This window comes from Mustela erminea, chromosome 12 (assembly GCF_009829155.1).
Source record: "Mustela erminea isolate mMusErm1 chromosome 12, mMusErm1.Pri, whole genome shotgun sequence".
Taxonomy (NCBI): Eukaryota; Metazoa; Chordata; class Mammalia; order Carnivora; family Mustelidae; genus Mustela; species Mustela erminea.
The window spans coordinates 73,007,819-73,027,307 of record NC_045625.1 but is presented as its reverse complement, the minus strand read 5'-3'; the positions used below and the strand labels follow the sequence as shown (position 1 = coordinate 73,027,307).

Genomic DNA, 19,489 nt, shown 5'->3' with positions numbered 1-19,489 from the left:
GTGTCAGAAGGATTGGCTTCCTAAAGCTGGGTGCCTATATGCTATATTCAAAGGTACACTCAAGGGGGATTAATGACCTATTGTGAAAGACAAAAGAGATAAAGATGTAAATATTGAACAACTTTATAAACTTGGGGTGGGAAAACTTCCTAAACAAGACCCCACAAACTGTCAATAATTAATCAAAACATTGGTAGATTTGATTTAATCAAAAGTAATAATGTTTATTCCTCAAAGGACAGACCAAATTAATGGCAGAATAGCAGAAAATATTTATAATATCTTATAACTGAAAAATAAAAGCATATGGTATGTACAAAACACAGAGTAAAGCAAGAAAGAATTGGGAAACTGAGTAGAAAAATATACATGGAATTTGGGCAAATCAAAGAAAAGGGAGCCAAATAGTCTAATTAGTACTTGAAGAGGTGGCAGAAAATAATAACTGAATAAATGCAAACCAAAATAATAATGTGACAATATACATAGGACTGACAATAATTTTTAGGGTAAGTAATACAAAATATTGACTAGAATGTGGGGAGAATGTCTATTAACATTTGGTGGGAGTGTAAATTGGTTAAGCCATTCAGAAAAGCAAGCTGGCAGTATTTAGCTAAATGTAAGACGTGTATGTTCTCTAACCGAAAGAGTTTACTCTTGGGTATACCATGAGAAACATTTACATAGTTCCAAAAGAGGTCATGAATAAATTTGTTTACTACAGTAACAGTAATATTTTGCCTCAAATCACTATTGCCACAAACACAGCATGAGGGTAAAATGCAGAGATACCTGTATTCACTAAAGCAGTTTGAACCAACTAGATGTATAGACAATGTCATAAATAGATCTTGAGGGCACTGTACTGAGTATAAGAGAAAGAAATAGAACACAATTTATAGAAAAATACCACTAATGTAAGTTAAAAACACATACACACAGAAAAATGTAATTTTAGAAGGATACATGCATTAAGTAGACATATAGCAAAGATTTTTGGAGTGGAAGCTTACAGTAGGGTGGGGAAAGAGAATGACAGAGGAAAAACATCATACATAACATAGGGTCTTGCATATGATGATGATAATGTGCTCTGAACTGGGGAGTATTTTTAACTCAGTCGTCTAAATTTGACATCACTAGAAGGAAGAGGAGGTGGAGAAGGATTCATTATCACTTGACTGATCTGGTGGCTCAAATATGTGAGTAGGACACACACTTTATTTCTTATTTCTGATTTTTTTTTTTTTTGTATTGTCTTCTTTCTTGGCAAGTTTCTCTTCCTGTGATCCCATGCTGCCTACCAGGAGCATTTGGGATGCATGTTTCTTCTTTATATTCAGCAAGGAAGAGTATTTTTTTTTTTTTTTTTTTTACCTCTGAACCATCAGAGAAAGTCCTGGTCCATATGGTTGGGTAGGTCTTGAAGGAACCTTCACTCTTCCTTAGAGACTGGTGTCCAACTTCCTGCCCCCATATGGATGGAGATTGATTCTCCTCCAAGTCCCTCATTATGAAGGACTAAATCTGTTTTATTTATCCAGTGAATAATTCTGTTTCAGCTTGTTCTTGTTGCTCCAACTTTGACATCACTCTTACTTTTGTGGAACATTTGGAAGTCAATTTTGAGATTTCTAGTTTTTGTTGTTTGCATATGAACATTTCATGCAGAGTTCCTTTGTGTTTGTATGGGCATGGTTTCTTATACCTGTATTAATGTATTATAATTAATTAATTTCCTCCTTTTGTAGGGAAATTTATACTGGATTTCAAAGCCAGCCTACAAACAAAATTTGGAATATGAGTTGGTAATGAATTGAAAGCTAAAGGTATATTTTAAAAATTCAACAACAACAAAAATCCAACAACATTGTTGAATAACTTGTGAATAATCAAGAACAAAATGCTATAATTTCAAAAAGGTTTTTAAAATTCTAAAAAACCAACTTACAAAATAATTATAAATAATTGCAAAGTAATTACTGTTTTGGATGAAGAGTTAAACTTTCCAGGAAAATTGGCTCACATTATAACATAGAAGAAGATGCCTATGTATGTCACCTTTCTGTATTTGACAGGACTGTTTACTTCTTTTGAGTGATTCTTAAGCCAAACCTGTAAAAACCACTGAAAGAGTTTGAGTTGCTAATATGGCCAAATATATATATATTTATTGTCCAAAATATATTTATTGTCCAAAAATAAGCTTTATTTTGGGAAAAATTAATCTATATTCCTGGCTTTCCTTATCAGTATTTTAAGTTGCTTCTAAATGCTATTGTCATCCCCTAGAAGGCATTTGATGAATTCTAGGATTAATATCTGCATTTTGTACATGATAGAACTTCAGTGACACAGCCAAGGCATATAGTCCAGTCCACTTTGACCATCCAGGCATGCATTAGCCAATTTTTTGTTATTATCTACTAAATAATATCTAAAAAATTGCTTCTACTCCCTACATTATTATAGTTCATAAGCCAAAAACACTGAGACCAAATGGGATTGGAAATACGAGTGCTCACACATGACTGTTGCAATCACTACTTAAAATCATATTTAGGGGCGCCTGGGTGGCTCAGTGGGTTAAGCCGCTGCCTTCAGCTCAGGTCATGATCTCAGGGTCCTGGGATCGAGTCCCGCATCGGGCTCTCTGCTTGGCAGGGAACCTGCTTCCTCCTCTATCTCTCTCTGCCTGCCTCTCCATCTACTTGTGATTTCTCTCTGTCAAATAAATAAATAAAATCTTTAAAATAAAATCATATTTAACAGAGAAAGTTATTAATGTATATATAGACAGGAAAGAACATTTAATTCACAAGCCAGTATCCTAGAATGGTAAGGAATTTCAGATTTAAGGATGACTCTTGCTCAGTACATCATTTCCTTATTCATTTCCTCATTGTACTGAATGATGAAATTCATCACTTGGTAGCCTCTACATTATTTCATAAGGTCGATGGAAAAATAGTATTCTGGCTTAAATCTATTACTCTGAACAATACAAAATTCACATACAATTCCTCAGGAAACACACATACACAGCTGCTTTGGGTGAAATTGTTTAAGAAACTCTTTCCAAGAATACTTCTGGTTTATATGTTTTAGTAGTTTTTAAAATTATTGTGATATTATTCACTCATAATTCCTAATATCTCTTGCTATTTTACCCTCAATTATATTTTAACATTTCTTTTTAAATTTGTTCTTCCTGATAGAGAGGATATTGGCTTTTAACAAACAGAGCACTTGATATTATTAAATGACTAATGTGTATATTTCAGTGAAACTCTTCATATCTCCAGAGAAACTAGGAAGAAAAAAATTCATCATGGTATCAGAAAAATCACAAAGAGAAGGGCAAAATTTGTCTAATTCTTAATAAACTACTAAAATATTTACTAAATAGTAGGCATATAATCCAAAGAGTTATTACAGTTTTTGAGACTCTTAATTTGCTCTCAAAAAGAATAAAGAGTTTTATTCTAGGAAAAATATGGCACAATTCATCCCATTTTCCATTTGTTCATACAGTATAGAATCATTCAAAAGTACAGTGAAAGTTATTGTTTGATTTTTTTTTTTCTTAACTAGGCTCCACACCCAGTGTGCATCCCAGTGTGGGGCTCAAACTCACAATCATGAGATCAAGACCTGATCTGAGATCAAGAGTCAGATGCTCAACTCACTGAGCCACTCAGGTGCCCCTGTTTGGAATTTATTTACTTGTCTCCCACAGTATGGTGTTCTAACTAGCTAAAATAGAACTGGTCTTCGTGTCTACTTTCAAACAGATAAGAGCAAAGGTAATGATATAGACTCAAACAGTCAATCTCAAAACCAAGGCATTTGGTTATTTTGTATATGCCAAGTAAATTGAAAATGGGACTCTTAGGGGCACCTGGGTGGCTCAGTGGGTTAAAGCCTCTGCCTTCAGCTCAGGTCATGATCCCAGGGTCCTGGGATCAAGCCCCACATCAGGCTCTCTGCTCAGTGGGGAGCCTGCTTTCTCCTCTCTCTCTGCCTGCCTCTCTGCCTACTTGTGATCTCTGCCAAATAAATAAAATCTTAAAAAAAAAAAAAAAAGAAAATGGGACTCTTAGATTTTAGGAAGTGCGGTTCATCACAATGGGAACAAAAATGGAAAATGACATTATTCTGCAGACTGAGGAGTCCCATTAAACCCCATTATTTGATCTTACATAGATTTATAGCATAGTAAATTGCCTTAGGACAGGAGTGTAAAATCCAGGGTTAATGAAGGGCCTTCAGGGAGTGTTAACAAATTTCTAAAATAGTATGGGAAATTATGTTTTGTTTTATTTTTTTTAAGAAAAACATTCAAAGCTTTCATTTTTCATATTTCATAAAATATGAAATATTTGCTCATTGGATACTCTAAGGTGTATATAGCTGGAAAAATCAAGAACCACTGTCTTAGGAAAGAATTACTATGTATTTCCTAAGTGAAAACGAAGGTTATTAAGTTTGTTTTTTCTTCTCTGTGACTAATGCAAATAATCCTATTGAGCCATTCTCAGGGGGCTTGATTATTTCTTCTTAGTTTAAAAACTTCTGTCTCTTTGCCATTTCAGCCTCACTATTGCTACACTTACTCAGAGAAACTCCAGCCCAAGTGATTGCTACTTTTGTCACTCTAATGATACTTTATCTAGGAATATCTTGGAACACTATAGAGAAACAAAGACAAATTTAGCAGGATTTTGTTTTGTTCTTTGAGCAGCAGAAATCTGTACTGTAAAGGTTAGTGCTTTCAATCTATAACTATAATCTAAGATTTGTCAGGAATGATATTGTGCTTGTTTTGTTTTTAATTATTTTTTATATTAAAAATAATTTTTTTAGATTTTAAAATTGTTTTGGAGTTACAGAAAAGTAGTGACAATATAAAAATTTTCCATATAGCCTGCACGTATTAGTAACAACTTAAATTAGTCTAGCAATAACCTGTATATAGTATAATATACTTGTCACAAATAATTAACCAATATTGATACACTATTATTTACTAAAACCAATACTTTAGTCAAACATCCTTAGTTTTTATCCAATGCTTTTTTCTATTCCAGGATCCCATCCAGGAAACCACATTACCTTTAATTGTTATGTTTCCTTAGACTCCTCTTTGCTATGACAGTTTCCCATAATTTCTTTGTTTTACCTGACCTTTTACGGTTTTGAAGTTTCCTGACCAAGTATTTTGTATAACATCCCTCAGTTGAGGCTTGTCTGATGTTTTTCTCATGATTAGATTGGTATTATGGGTTTTAGGAAAGAAAACCACAGAGGTAAAGTACCATTCTCATTATACCATATCAAAGCTACATACTGTTGAAATTGATTTATTATTATTTATGTTAATATTGATGAACAGGCTACAATAGTGTTTGTCAGTTTTCTCCACCGTAAAGTAACTTTTTTTACCTTATTTTATTACTGTACTTTTCCGAAGGAAGTCATCATGTACAGCCCACACTTCAGGAGTATAGAGTTAGGCTCCACTTCTTTTTGGGCAGAATATCTGTGTCAGTTATTTGTACATTCTTGCATGGGAATCTGATGATATTGAGGAATGTACCCTCCATCCCTACACACTGAAGAGTTTTGACCAAGAAAGGGGGCTGTTCTTTGTCAAATGCTTAGCATCTAGTGAGAGTATTATATGGTTCTTGCTCTTTCTATTCTTAATGTCCTGTATCACATTGATTGATTTGCAGATGTTGAAACAACCTTCCAGCCCTTGAATAAATCCCACTTGGTTGTGGTGAATAATCCTTTTAATGTACTGTTGGATCCTATTGGCTAGTATTTTTGTGAGAATTTTTGCATCTGTGTTCATCAAGGATATTGGTCTATAATACTCTTTTTTGATGGGGTCTTTGTCTGGTTTTGGGATCAAGGTGATGCTGGCCTCATAAAATGAGTTTGGAAGTTTTCCTTCCATTTCTATTTTTTGGAACAGTTTCAGGAGAATAGGTTTTAATTTTTCTTTAACTGTTTGGTGACTGTTTCAATCTCCTTACTGGTTATGGGTCTGTTCAGGTTTTTTGTTTCTTCCTGTTGCAGTTTTGGTAGCTTATATGTCTTTAGGAATGCATCCATTTCTTCTGGATTGTCAAATTTGCTGGTGTATAGTTGCTCTTAATATTTCTTATAATTGTTTGTATTTCTTTGGTGTTGGTTGTGGTCTGTCCTCTTACATCCCTGATTTATTAATGTGGGTCCTTTCTCTTTTCTTTTTGATAAGTCTGGCCAGGGGCTTATCAATCTTATTAATTCTTTCAAAGAATGAGCTCCTAGTTTTGTTGATTTGTTCTACTATTATTTTGGTTTCTATTTCCTTGATTTCTACTCTGATCTTTGATTTCTCTTCTCCTGCTGGCTTTTAGGCTTTCTTTGATGTTCTTTCTTCAGCTCTTTTAGCTATAAGGTTAGGTTGTGTACTTGAGACCTTTCTTGTTTCTTGAGAAATGCTTGTATTGCTATATACTTTCAGGACAGCCTTTGCTGTGTCCCACAGATTTTGAACTGTTGTGTTTTCATTTTCATTTGTTTCCATGAATTTTTAAATTCTTCTTTAATGACTGGTTGACCCAGTCATTCTTTAGTACGATGCTCTTCAGCCTCCATATTTAGATTATTTCCAACATTCCTGTTGTAATTGAGTTCTAGCTTCAGAGCATTGTGGTCTGAAAATATGCAGGGAATGATCCCAGTCTTTTGGTACTGGTTGAGACCTGATTTGTACCCCAGGATGTGATCTATTCTGGAGAATGTTCCATGTACACTAGAGAAGAATGTGTATTCTGTTGCTTTGGGATGAATTGTTCTGAATATATCTGTGATGTCCATCTGGTCTAGTGTGTCATTTCAGACTTTTATTTCCTTATTAATCTTTTGCTTGGATGATCTGTCCATTTCAGTGAGGGGGCTGTTAAAGTCCCCTACTATTATTGTATTATGGTTGATGTGTTTCTTTGATTTTATTATTAATTGGTTTATGTCATTGGCTGCTCCCACGTTAGGGGCATAGATGTTTAAAATTGTTAGCTGTTCTTGTTGGACAGACCCTTTGGGTATGATATAGTGTCCCTCCTCATCTTTTAGTATAGTCTTTGGCTTAAAATCTAATTTATCTGATATAAGAATTGCCACCCCAGCTTTCTTTTGATGTCCATTGGCATGGTAAATTGTTTTCCATCCCCTCACTTTAAATCTGGAGGTGTCTTTGGGTCTAAAATGAGTTTCTTGTAGACAGCATATTGATGTATTTTTGTTGTTGTTGTGTTTTGTTTGTTTGTTTGTTTTATCCATTCTGATACCCTGTGTCTTTTGACTGGGCATTTAGCCCATTTACATTCAGGATAAATTTTGAAAGATGTGAATTTAGTGCTATTGTATTGGCTGTAAGGTGACTGTTACTGTATATTGTCTCTGTTCCTTTCTGGTCTGTTACTTCATGGCTCTCTCTTTGCTTAGAGGACCCCTTTCAATATTTCCTGTAGGGCTGGTTTGGTGTTCACAAATTCTATTAGTTTTTGCTTGTCCTGGAAGCTTTTTATCTCCCCTTCTATTTTCAATGATAGCTTAGTTGGTTATAGTATCCTTGGTTGCATGTTTTTCTCATTTAGTGCTCTGAATATATCATGCCAGTTCTTTCTGGCCTGCCAGGTCTCTGTGGATAAGTCTGCTGCCAATCTAATATTTTTACCATTGTGTGTTACAGACTTCTTGTCCTGGGCTGCTTTCAGGATTTTCTCTTTGTCACTAAGACTAGTAAGTTTTACTATTAGATGATGGGGTGTGGACCTCTTTTTATTGATTTTGAGGGTTTCTCTGTGCCTCTTGGATTATGATGCTTGTTCCCTTTGCCATATTAGGGAAAGTCTCTATAGTAATTCACTCCAGTATACCTTCTGCACCCCCCTTCTTCTTCTGGAATCCCAATTATTCCAATAATTGTTTTGTCTTATGGTATCACTTAGCTCTCAAATTTTCCTCTCGTGGCCCAGTAGTTGTGTCTCTTTTGCTCAGCTTCTTTATTCTCTGTCAGTTGATCTTCTATATCACTAATTCTCTCTTCTGCCTCATTTATCCTAGCAGTAAGAACCTCCTCATTAATAGCTTTTTTGATTTCAGCTTGGTTAGATTTTAGTTATTTTGTTTTTCCAGAAAGGGCTTTTATTTCTCCAGGCAGATTTTCTTTAATATATTCCATGCCTTTTTTGAGCCCAGCTAGCATCTTGAGAATCATTATTCTGAACTCTAGATCTGATATATGACCAATGTCTGTATAGATTAGGTCCCTAGGCTTTGGTACTACCTCTTGTTCCTTTTTTTTTTTTTTTTGTGGTAAGTTTTTCTGCCTTGTCATTTTATCCAGATAAGAATATATGAATGAGATAATATAATACTAAAAGCGTGACAGAGACCCCAGAAAATTGTACGCTACCCAAATCAGAAGAGACCCCAAATCAGGGGGAGAGGAAAGTGGGGTAAAAAGAAGTTTAGGGGTGTCTGGGTGGCTCAGTGGGTTTAGCCTCTTCCTTTGGCTCAGGTCATGATCTCAGGGTCCTGGGATCAAGCCCCACATTGGGCTCTCTACTCAACAGGGAGCCTGCTTCCCCCCTCTCTCTCTGCCTGCTGCTCTGCCTACTTATGATCTCTCTCTTGCTGTCTGTCAAATAAATAAAATCTTTTTTAAAAAAGGAGTTTAAAAAAAGTAAAAAAATTAAATATATATATATATATATATATATATATATATATATGTATTAGACTGGTGAATAGAACAGAGCCACCCACTTGATTTGGGGTGTATTTTGGTCTCTTAGAAGAAACTACCTCCCAAATTTTTAAAGAACGAAAAACTTACATATATACAAAAATAATGGTAAAAAGGATGAAGGAATGGAATATGACTGTAAAGATGAAAATTAAAAAAAATTCTAAAAAAGAAATTGATAAGATAAGTTGGTTGGAAAAAGAAAGTGGGGAGAATTTGCTCAGGCTGGAGACTAGAACAAAGCCCTGTGCTAGATTTAGGGTATATTTTGATTTATTAGAAGAAATTGTATCCCAAAATTTTTTAGAAGAAAAAAACCTATGTGTATACAATAAATAAAGTTAGATACAATGGAGGATAAAATATGACTAATAATGAAGGTTTAAAAAGATTTTTTTTTAAAGAAAGGTATTGTTAAGATAAACTAGTTAAAAAACATTAAAAGAGGAAAGAGGAAAAGTTAAAAAATTGGAATAAGAAAAAAATTAAATTAAAAAAATTTAAATAACTTTGCAAGAGTAAAGAATAATGGGGGGGAAAGCCATGAATTCCTTGCTTTGCTTTTCCCTCCTCTGGAATTCTGCTGTTCTCATTGATCAGTGAGGTTGGTCTTGGCTGGATTTCTTGCTGATATTCTGGGGTAGGGGCCTGTTGCCATGATTCTCAAATGTCTTTACCCGAAGCAGAATTGCACTGCCCTTGCCAGGGGCCGGGCTGAGTAATCTGCTCGGGTTCACTCTTGGGAGGTTTTGTTCCCTGAATGCTTTCCGTAGAGCTCTGGAGGACGGGAATGAGAATGGCGGCCTTCCAATCTCTGGTCTGGAGGAGCCGACAGCTCGGGGCCCCACTCCTGTCAGTGCAACCTGGGAGAAAAGCGCTAGTCACTCCCATCTCCCTGATCTCCAGCCACGCTCTGAACTCAACTGGTCTGTGACCGAGCGTTTCTGTCTCTGGTACACAGCCCCATTTTGAGTCTCCAAACCCAGCAGATTCCTGCCTCCAGAATAGGAAGGTGGGTCTCCCCGGATCTGCCACTTGTCCCTGTTCAAAGAGCAGTCCCCCAACTGTACCACAGATCATAGTTTAAGGTAATCCCAAGCTGAGACCTCACTCCTCAGCTCTGTGTCTATAGCCAGCTTCCCTGCTCTCATACTTGTGAGCTCTGCAACACTCAGACACCGACCCTGCGGGACCTGAGACCACACTATCCCCACAGGGGCTCCACCCCCACTTAGCCTCTGGAGCAATGTCCCTCAGTTGAGCAGACTTTTAAAAGTTTGAATTTTGTGCTATGTTGCTCCACTACTTGCTGGGAGCTGGCCCCTCCCCCTGCAGTCTGTCTTCCTGTCACTTTGGATCCACTTCTCCACATGTCCTACCTTTCAGAAAGTGGTTAAATTTCTGTTTCTAGAATTGCTGCTCTTCTTCTCTTCGATCTCTTGTTGGGTTTGTAGGTATTTGGAATGGTTTGATAACTGTCTAGCTGAACTTCTACAACATGATGTCATCTCAGTCTGCTACTCCTCTACCATTGTGACTCCTCCATTGGTAACTATTTTAGTTAGCTATGGTGTCCCTTTGACTTAGCTCTTCATTATTGTGTATTATTTTTTAGCACTTCCTTACTTTTTAAAAAATATATACTGTCTCGTGCTCACCCCCCCTTTTTTTTTTTGAAATATAGATCTGAGTTTCTCATCTATATCATTTTCTTTTTCCCAGAAGACCTTCTTTGAATATCTCTAGCCAGAAAGCTCTGCTAGCAATGAACTCACTCAGGTTTTGTCTGAGAAAGTTTTCAGTTCTCCATTTTTTGAAAAGATTTATTTATTTATTATTATTTTAGAGAGAGGGAGTGAGAGAGAAAATCTCAAGCCAATTCCCTTCTGAGCGTGGATATCAGTGTGCAGCTCAGTCTCACGACCCTGACATCATATCTGAGCCAAAATCAAGAATCAGACATTTAACTGACTGAGCCACGCAGGCACCCATCTTCTTCATTTTTTAAGTGTAATTTCAGTGAATATTGAATTCTAGGTTGATGATTGTTTTTCTGTCTTTCAACACCTTAAATACTTCATTCTGCTTTCTTTTTAATTGTGTGGTTTCTGAAGAGAAGTCTGCTGTAATTCTTATCCTTGTTCTTCTGGGGTAAGGGTTTTTTTTTTTTTTTTAAGATTTTATTTATTTGTCAGAGAGAGAGAGGGAGAGAGAGCAAGCACAGGCAGACAGAATGGCAGGCAGAGACAGAGGGAGAAGCAGGCTCCCCGCCGAGCAATGAGCCCAATGTGGGACTCGATTCCAGGACGCTGGAATCATGACCTGAGCCAAAGGCAGCTGCTTAACCAACTGAGCCACCCAGGTGTCCCCTGGGGTAAGTTTTTTATTTTAATGTTTTTCCCCCCTCTGACTTCTTTCAGGATTATCTCTTTGTCTTTGGATTTATTTAATTTGAATATGATGTTCCTAGATACAGTTTTTGTTTTGTTGTGTTTTTTGTTTATTTTGTTTTTGCTGCTATTGTTGTTATTTATCCTGCTTAGTGTTCTCTAAATTTCTTAGATTTCTGATTTGGTATTATTAATTTTAGAATGTGTTTGGCCATTTAAAAAAAAATTCTGCTCTATTTGCTTTTCTCCTGATGCTACTCCAATTACTAATATCTCACATATATTGAAATTGTCCCATAGTTTTTGAATGTTCTGTTCTGTTTTATTTATTCATTTTTCTCTGTGCATTTCAGTTTGGTAAATTCCTATCAACCTATCTTTGGTCTCAATATGCTTTTCCTCCATTGTGTCCAATTACTGATGAGCCCATAAAAATCATTCTTTGAAACCTGTGTTACTATGCTTTTTAAATTTCTAGTATTTCCTTTCAATTCTTTCCTAGTTTCCATCTCTCTGCTTACATTATCCATCTCTTGCATATTTTGTAATTCTCCATTAGATTCCTTAATAATCATAGTTATTTCAAATTCTCTGATAATTTCAACATCTGTAAAATACCTGAGTCATTTTAATGCTTGTTCTACAGATTGTACTTTTTGCCCTTTTGTATGCTTTGTAATTTGCTTGTGTGGAAAGTTGGACATGATATATCATGTGGTAAGAACTAAGGAAGATAGGCTTTTTAGTGTAAGATTTTATGTTCATATGGCTGAGAGTTGTACTGTTTGTAATGTTTTCCATAGCTGTCAAAAGCTTGAAATTTCTCTACCATCCTTGTTTTCTCTCCCCTTTTAACTTTGAGCTTCCCTGAGTTCTCTCCCTAAGACAAAGTTGTCATCATGGAGCTCTTTCAACTGTAACCCCCTGCATTATACTGGAGACCTGTTGGTATCATAGTAACCTGTGGGGCAAGAGAAGAATGCTGTAATACTGTAATTAAATAGTTTTTTGTTTTGTTTTGTTTTTGTTTTTGTTTTTTTAACTTGGCTTATGTTCCTGGCCTGAGACCTTCAAAATATTTCTTAGTTTTCCCTTCTCCCCATTCTTGTTAGGTAAAACAGGAAGGTTAGAGGGGGCTGGAGTGGAAGAAATCCCTTTTTGTAAGTGGGATAAAGCTCCAGTAAAGGTTTATTTTGCTGGAGGATAGTAGGCTTCCATTACAGAAAATGCACTGTGTATATTTTATGATTACTCTTTTTCTGCCCCTGCCAGAGTCATGAGGGGATCTTTCTCAGCTCTTTCCTGTAAGAACCTGGTAGAGTTTCCAAAGGTAACATCCCAGAGAATTTGGGGGCCCCATTTAGATAGCAATCACCTTGAGTTTCTCACTATCATGCCATTTCACTCAGCCTCCAGCAGTTCATCAGAATTACCATCTAAGTGTTCCTACCAGTTATGGCTCTGGTGGCTTCTGCTCCAGATAAACAGATCTTAGTTGCAACAGTATTCACCAGTCTTTCCAGATTTTAGAGTGGCAGTTTGCCTTGAAACCTCAGTTCTCCGATGGGTCCATGAAAAATAATTGAGTTTCAGTTTGTTTAGCTTTTACTTATTGTAAGGATAGGAATTGTGACCACTAACCTGATTACATATTGGAGCTTAAAACAGAAGTCCCAGGTATCATATTGTGGTTGTCTGATTATGTTTGGGAAACACTTGTTAAGCAAGTTAAAATATTTTTTTATTATAAAATTTCTTCAAGACTTGAAAGAAATTTTACTTAAATTATTTAAACAAAAAACCAGTTCACCCATTTCTCTTAACCTCTGCCTCTTGCAACCACCAATCTGTTCTTCATTATCTGTGAGTTGTTTTTTAGATTCCAGAGATCAGAGAGATACAGTGTTTGTCTTTCTCTGTCTTATTACACGTATCATAATGTCCTTAAAGTTGATCCATATTATCAAAATGGCAAGATTTTATTCTCTTTTATGACTGAATAATATTTCATATCTCTCTATCTATATTTATCTTGGCTATTATAAGTAACACTGCAGTGAATATGGGGGTGAATATTTGTTTTCAAATCAGTGTTTTTGTTTTCTTTGGAAAACACCCAAAAGTGGAATAGCTGAATTATATGGTTGCATTTTTAATTTTTTGAGGAGACTCCTTACTGTTTTCCATATGTTCTGTACCAATTTACATTCTCACCAACAGTGCACAAGGATTTCCTTTTCTCCATATCCTCACCAACATTTGTTGTGTCTTGTCTTTTTGATGATAGTCATTCTAACAGGTGTGAGGTGATGGCTTATCGCAGCTTTGGTTTGCATTTCCCTGATGATTAGTGATATCAAATATCTTTTCCTGTACCTGGTGTTCACCTATATATCTTCTTTGGAAAAAAATGTCTGTTCATATCCGCTGCTCATTTTTTAATTGGATTATTTGGGTTTTTTTTTTTTTTTTAATTTTTTTTTTTTAATTTCCAGCATAACAGTATTCATTATTTTTGCACCACACCCCGTGCTCCATGCAATCCGTGCCCTCTATAATACCCACCACCTGGTACCCCAACCTCCCACCCCCCGTCCCTTCAAAACCCTCAGATTGTTTTTCAGAGTCCATAGTCTCTCATAGTTCACCTCCCCTTCCAATTTCCCCCAACTCCCTTCTCCACTCTAAGTCCCCATGTCCTCCATGCTATTTGTTATGCTCCACGAATAAGTGAATCCATATGATAATTGACTCTCTCTGCTTGACTTATTTCACTCAGCATAATCTCTTCCAGTCCCGTCCATGTTGCTACAAAAGTTGGGTATTCATCCTTTCTGATGGAGGCATAATACTGTTTTTTTTGTTACAGAGTTGTATGAGTTTGTGTATTTTGTATATTAGCCTCTCATCAGGTATATGATTTGCAACTACTTTCTTTGATTCAAGCAGGTTGCCTTTTTATTTTGCCGATGGTTTACTTTGCTATGCAGAAGCTTTTTAGTTTGATGTAGACCACTTGCTTATTTTTGCTTTTGTTTCTTTTGATTTTGGTATCAGATTCAAAAGAGTCATTGCCAAGACCAATGTCAAGGAGCTTTTCACCTATGTTTTTTTCTAGGATTTTTATGATTTCATGTCTTCATTCAAGTGTTAAATCCATTTTGAGTTAACTTTTGTGTGTGATGTAAGATAATTGCATTCTTCTGCATATTGCTGTCCAATTTTCCCAACACCATTTATAGAAGAGACTGTCCCTTACCCATTGTATATTCTTGGCTCCTTTGCCACTGTTATTGACCATGTATGTGCATGAGTTTATTTCTGGGCTCTCTATTTTGTTTCATTGATCTACCTGTTTGTTTTTATGGCAATACTATATTGTTTTAACTACTATAGCTTTATAATATAGTTTGAGATCAGGGACTATGATGCCTCCAGCTTTGTTCTTTCTCAAGTTTACTTTGACATTACAGAATCTTTTATAATATCATGGAAGTCTTAGGATTATGTGTTTTATTACTGTGAAGAATGCCATTGGAATTGATAGGCATTACACTTGAATATGTAGATTTCTTTGTGTAATATGGACATTTTAATAATACCAATTCTTCTAATCCATGAGTGGAATACCTTTCCATTTATTGGGGTCTTCTTCAGTTTCTTTCATTAATGTGTTTAGTTTTCAGGATATAGGTCTTTCACCTCTTTGGTTAAATTTACTTATAGTTATTTTATTCTTTTTGGTGCAATTTTAATGCAATTTTGATGCAATTTACTTATAGTTATTTTATTCTTTTTGATGCAATTTTAAATGAGATTTTTGTTCTTGAACTTTCTGATAGTTCATTATTAGTATAAAGAAATGAAACAACTTTTTGTGTATTGATTTTATATCCTGCAACTTTACTGAATTTGTTTATTAATTCTAACAGTTTTTTGATGGAATCATTATTGTTTCTTCCTATATCATATCATGACATCTGCAAAAGTGACTGATTTACTTCTTCCTTTCCAATATGTATGCCTTTCATTTATTTTTCTTGCCTAATTTCTCTGGCTGGGTCTTCCAAAGCTATGCTGAAAAAAAGTGGAGAAAGTAGACATCCTTGTCTTGTTCCTGATCATAAGTAAAGTTTTCCAGTTTTTCACCATTGATTATGATGTAATCTATGGACTTGTCATATGTGGCCTTTATTATGTTGAAGTATGTTCCCTCTGTATCAAGTTTGTGAAAAGTTTTCATAATAAATCATTCAGACTTTGTTATTTTTATGTGTAAATCACCATTGTATCCAAATTCCAGTAATATTCTGGCATTACCTCATTATTGTGATCACAAGAATATAAACACTGTAGCATTCTCTTATTTATGTCATGTTTCTTTATATAAATTTTTTGATTGAGACAAATTCTTTTAAATCTAACAATTTAGACATTTATTATGCAAACACAATATTTAGAATTTTTCTAAGTATATTTACCCATGCGATTTTACCTTTACAAACTTTCTAAACATTTATGACTATATATATAGTTTCATCAAATATATTTCCAACCTCTAGTGTAACAGATTTCTCTTCTGATTAATTCTTCACATTTCTTCCAATGTATGCATAGCCCAGTACTTTAAAAGACTCAATCAGATTTCCAGACTACAGAAAGAAAAAAAAAAAATCTTCTCTTTCGAAATCCCACTTTAAAAGTAGACATCTGAAATCTTACCCTCTCTAGCGGCACAAAATGAATGAGTATGCTATTTGTAAAATAATTGAAGTTCTTTTAAATGCATATAATACCAGATAATGTGAAACATTGTTATTGTGTTACATGAAATCTCATCACCTATAAAAATTTAGGATGCCAAGAAACCCAATATAAGGGTGAATGAAAAAGCATGGCTACCCACAAGTATGTCATACATTATGTATTTTATGCTCTGCATAAGAAACATCTGGAATGAATAAACTAGAATGGGCCACTGAATTAAGGTGTAAGAAGGAATTCAAGAGGAAATAGTTTCTATATAAAATATAAGGTGAGGAAAACAGAAACAAAAGCCAAGAAAGGACTAATTCTTCAGCCAAGATCTATGAGTCTTGCCAAGTGTGGAGGGTAAAAGACTGAAGTAGGCATATATCACCCATACTTATTTCCTTAAACCCCTTCTCACCAACACAAATTAAAAGACCTACACATTTCATGTTGGCAGAAGCAAAGATACCTAATCCATTTGTACACATTACTAACTGTTCCAAATTCACATTTCCATGTGAAACTACAGAATATGAACAGTATGTGTGTTTAGATTATATTACACCTGGCTTTTTGAAATTTCAGCTCTTCCTACAAATATAATCCACTGGTTGATTTTTTGGTTACTCTGTTTCTACAAATGGTCTAAAGGAGTATGCCTCCAATATGTGAGGAAAAAGCAAAGAAGACTTAGGAAATTGATCGAATTTGTCATATGTGTGGCCCATATGTGGCCTACGTGTGGTAGACAACTGTACTATATTTCTTAGCCTAGAAAGTTCTACTCCAATTCCTCCCCCCACCCCATATGATTGCCTTCATTATCCCAGAGGATAAGGCAGTGTGAGCCAGTCTCAGGGCATTTTAGGCCACACATAGTCATCATGGAATTATGAAACTATAAAAACCTCAGGAGACTGAATCCAGAACATTATTATTTGGTAAAAGAAAGTAACGGGATGTCATGGCTTTTGCAAAAGTTGTGTGAGGGTGTAGAGAGGTATAGGCTGCTGATACGGATTCAAAGAGGAATCAACCTGCCAAAAAACTACCCTGGTTTCTATCTTCAGTAGAAAAAAAAGGAACAGAAATCATAGGTCAGAGAAAGACAAAAAGAAAAGATGAGATACCTGGTATCATGATGTTGGACTTATTTTGTAAATTCTTTAACATAAAATGGGGAATATGAAGGTATGCATTAATGGTTTTCACCTCACTTTAGTACTGTCCAACATTTGTTCATTCCAATATAAAGAAAAAAAAATCCACACTCCATGGGTGGTCAGCCAGCATTACAGCAGAAAAGCCCCACTTGAGAAGCCTTTATAACATGAGCTTCCTCTGTCCTTTCATGTAAGAAAATAAAGATAAGTGGCTAATTTAATTAGCATAATTAATGTCAGAAATGGATTTTCATTGGTGAAGCTAGTGGCTTGTTAATCATCATAATGGATGGTAGAAATGAGTTCTCAATTATGAAGTAAGCAGAGTTCAAAATATGTATATTGGTTAAGTATTATGGAAACACACTTAACACCTGTATTAAATGAGGAATTAGAATCTATGAAATTTGTCACCTATACCCTTGGGATATGGCATGACCTGCTATAACAAGATACCACACACTGGATGGCTTAAGCAACAGACATTCCTTGCAGTTCTAGAAGCCAAGAAGTCCAAGGTGCTAACCGATTCAGTTCTTGATGAGGGCTGTCTTTCCAGCTTATAGACAGCTGCCTTCTGGCTGTGTCCTCACATGGCCTTTTCTCAGTGGTTGTGCATGGAGAGTGCGCTCTGTATTCCCTCTTCTTGTAAGACACTAACCTCATCTTGAGGGCCCCACCCTCATCTAATCTAAACCTAATTACCTCCCAAAGGTCCTCTCTTCAAAGCGCATCTCTTTGGGGATTAGGACTTCAACATATGAATTTGTGGGGAGGGCCACAAACCTTGAGCCCAAAACAGGATGTCTCCTAAGGCTAGATCTCCTAAGGCTGAATTTGAGTTTGATCTTTCAGTGACAGAGTTCTTTTCTGTTTAAGGCTAATTTGTAAAGGTAACAAAATAGGCCTCTGAAATACTGTTAGGTCTGTTTCTAGTGACTTACTTCTGTGTGAGGTATTGTTTTAAAAAGACAGTGAGCTGGGTCACTACCAAACTTCAACAACATTGAAATTCTTTTGTCTGCCTGCTAACACATGTTTAATTATTATATGTCTATGTGAATATAGAATTTGGTCTGAGACTTACTTTAACAACTGGTAACAAAGTTATGAAGGAGCAGCAAACATTCATGCATGTCAAAAGTTTTAGCTTTTTCTACAAAAGGAACCTTTGAGCTGCATAGAACCAGTGGCTTACATGGGAAGTTTGCAGTCATATGCTACAGAGACATGAATCTCTCCTATTCTAGTGTTCCAGTGTCCTGTGTGGTGTTAGAGACATGCTATTTATTAAGACTGTGTTCCTTGAGACAGTTACCCTGATGGCTTAACAGTACGGTAAGTTTTAAGTAACTACCATGTTGCTCTCTCTGTTTTATTGAGGAATAAACTGAAAGTCAGAGAGGTTAAGAAGTTTGCCCAGTTCTAACAAGTAGGGAGAGATAGAGCAAGTGGTTGATTCCAAATGTGACACTTTCTAACATGATGTTCTCTTCTCCAAGTAACAGTTCTAAATCTGGGGACACAGGAAATAGAAAAGAAGTTCCAATAAACAACACAATCAAAAGAGAAGTTTTGTGGAAAAAAAGCACACACACACACACACACATTTTGAAACCTCAGGTGCCTAAGAGTGCCTTCTGTTTCTTAGCGATCACGGTAAAATCCTCTCTTTATAAACGCTAGCTGTTGCTTGATGTTAAGTTAAATGTTTATTAAGCACTAGAGTTCATGCCATAGAGTGGGCTCAGTCATTTTCAGCTAATCTCTTTTTGTTGTTATAAAACCTTGAGTTTAAAAAACCTTTTCAGGTACTGTTAAGAAAGGCAATGTGAACAGGATGGGGCTGTCTGAAAATTATAGTCAAGATATGTTTCTTAGAGTTGTTAAGAAGCACTTGTTAGCAAATGCAGACTTAACAAGTCTTATATCTAATAGGATTTATTGTACTACACAATTGAGTCACTTTCAACTAGGAATCACTTGATTTTGAAATAAAAGTCACATGTTTACACATATGAACTACACACACACACACACACACACACACACACACACACACAGAGGTACAAAGCTATAGTGAGCCTGTCTGTTTAACTCCATATAACCCTAATTACTTATTTGTTTTCAACCTTGTAAACAGCAAGATTCACAGTGACTTCCATGAAAGAATGATTTCACCAAGATTGGAAAACTGGCAAAACTTCCTTTCCTCCAGCTGGTACCATTTCCTTTTTTTCTGGGATTCCCTGTTCACCCTCCTGGGAGAAGCACCTTCCAGAACACACTGAGAGCAAAGCATGCAGTGCTCTTGTCACAGCAGAATAAAAACTTGGAGGTATTTCCTGAGAATGCTAGAGCTGGACCAGATATCT

General features: G+C 35.8%; 1 protein-coding gene across 4 annotated transcripts in view; it reads left to right on the top strand.

Annotated features, from left to right (window-relative positions):
• The window catches only part of LOC116570709, a 233,628-nt gene extending 214,344 nt beyond the window's left edge, over window positions 1–19,284 (top strand). For all 4 annotated transcript variants that reach the window (XM_032308197.1, XM_032308194.1, XM_032308186.1 and 1 more), the window contains one exon: window positions 19,258–19,284. The gene's annotated coding sequence lies outside the window, so the exon portion shown is untranslated. The remainder of the gene's footprint in view (window positions 1–19,257) is intronic.
• The last annotated feature ends 205 nt before the right edge of the window (window positions 19,285–19,489 follow it).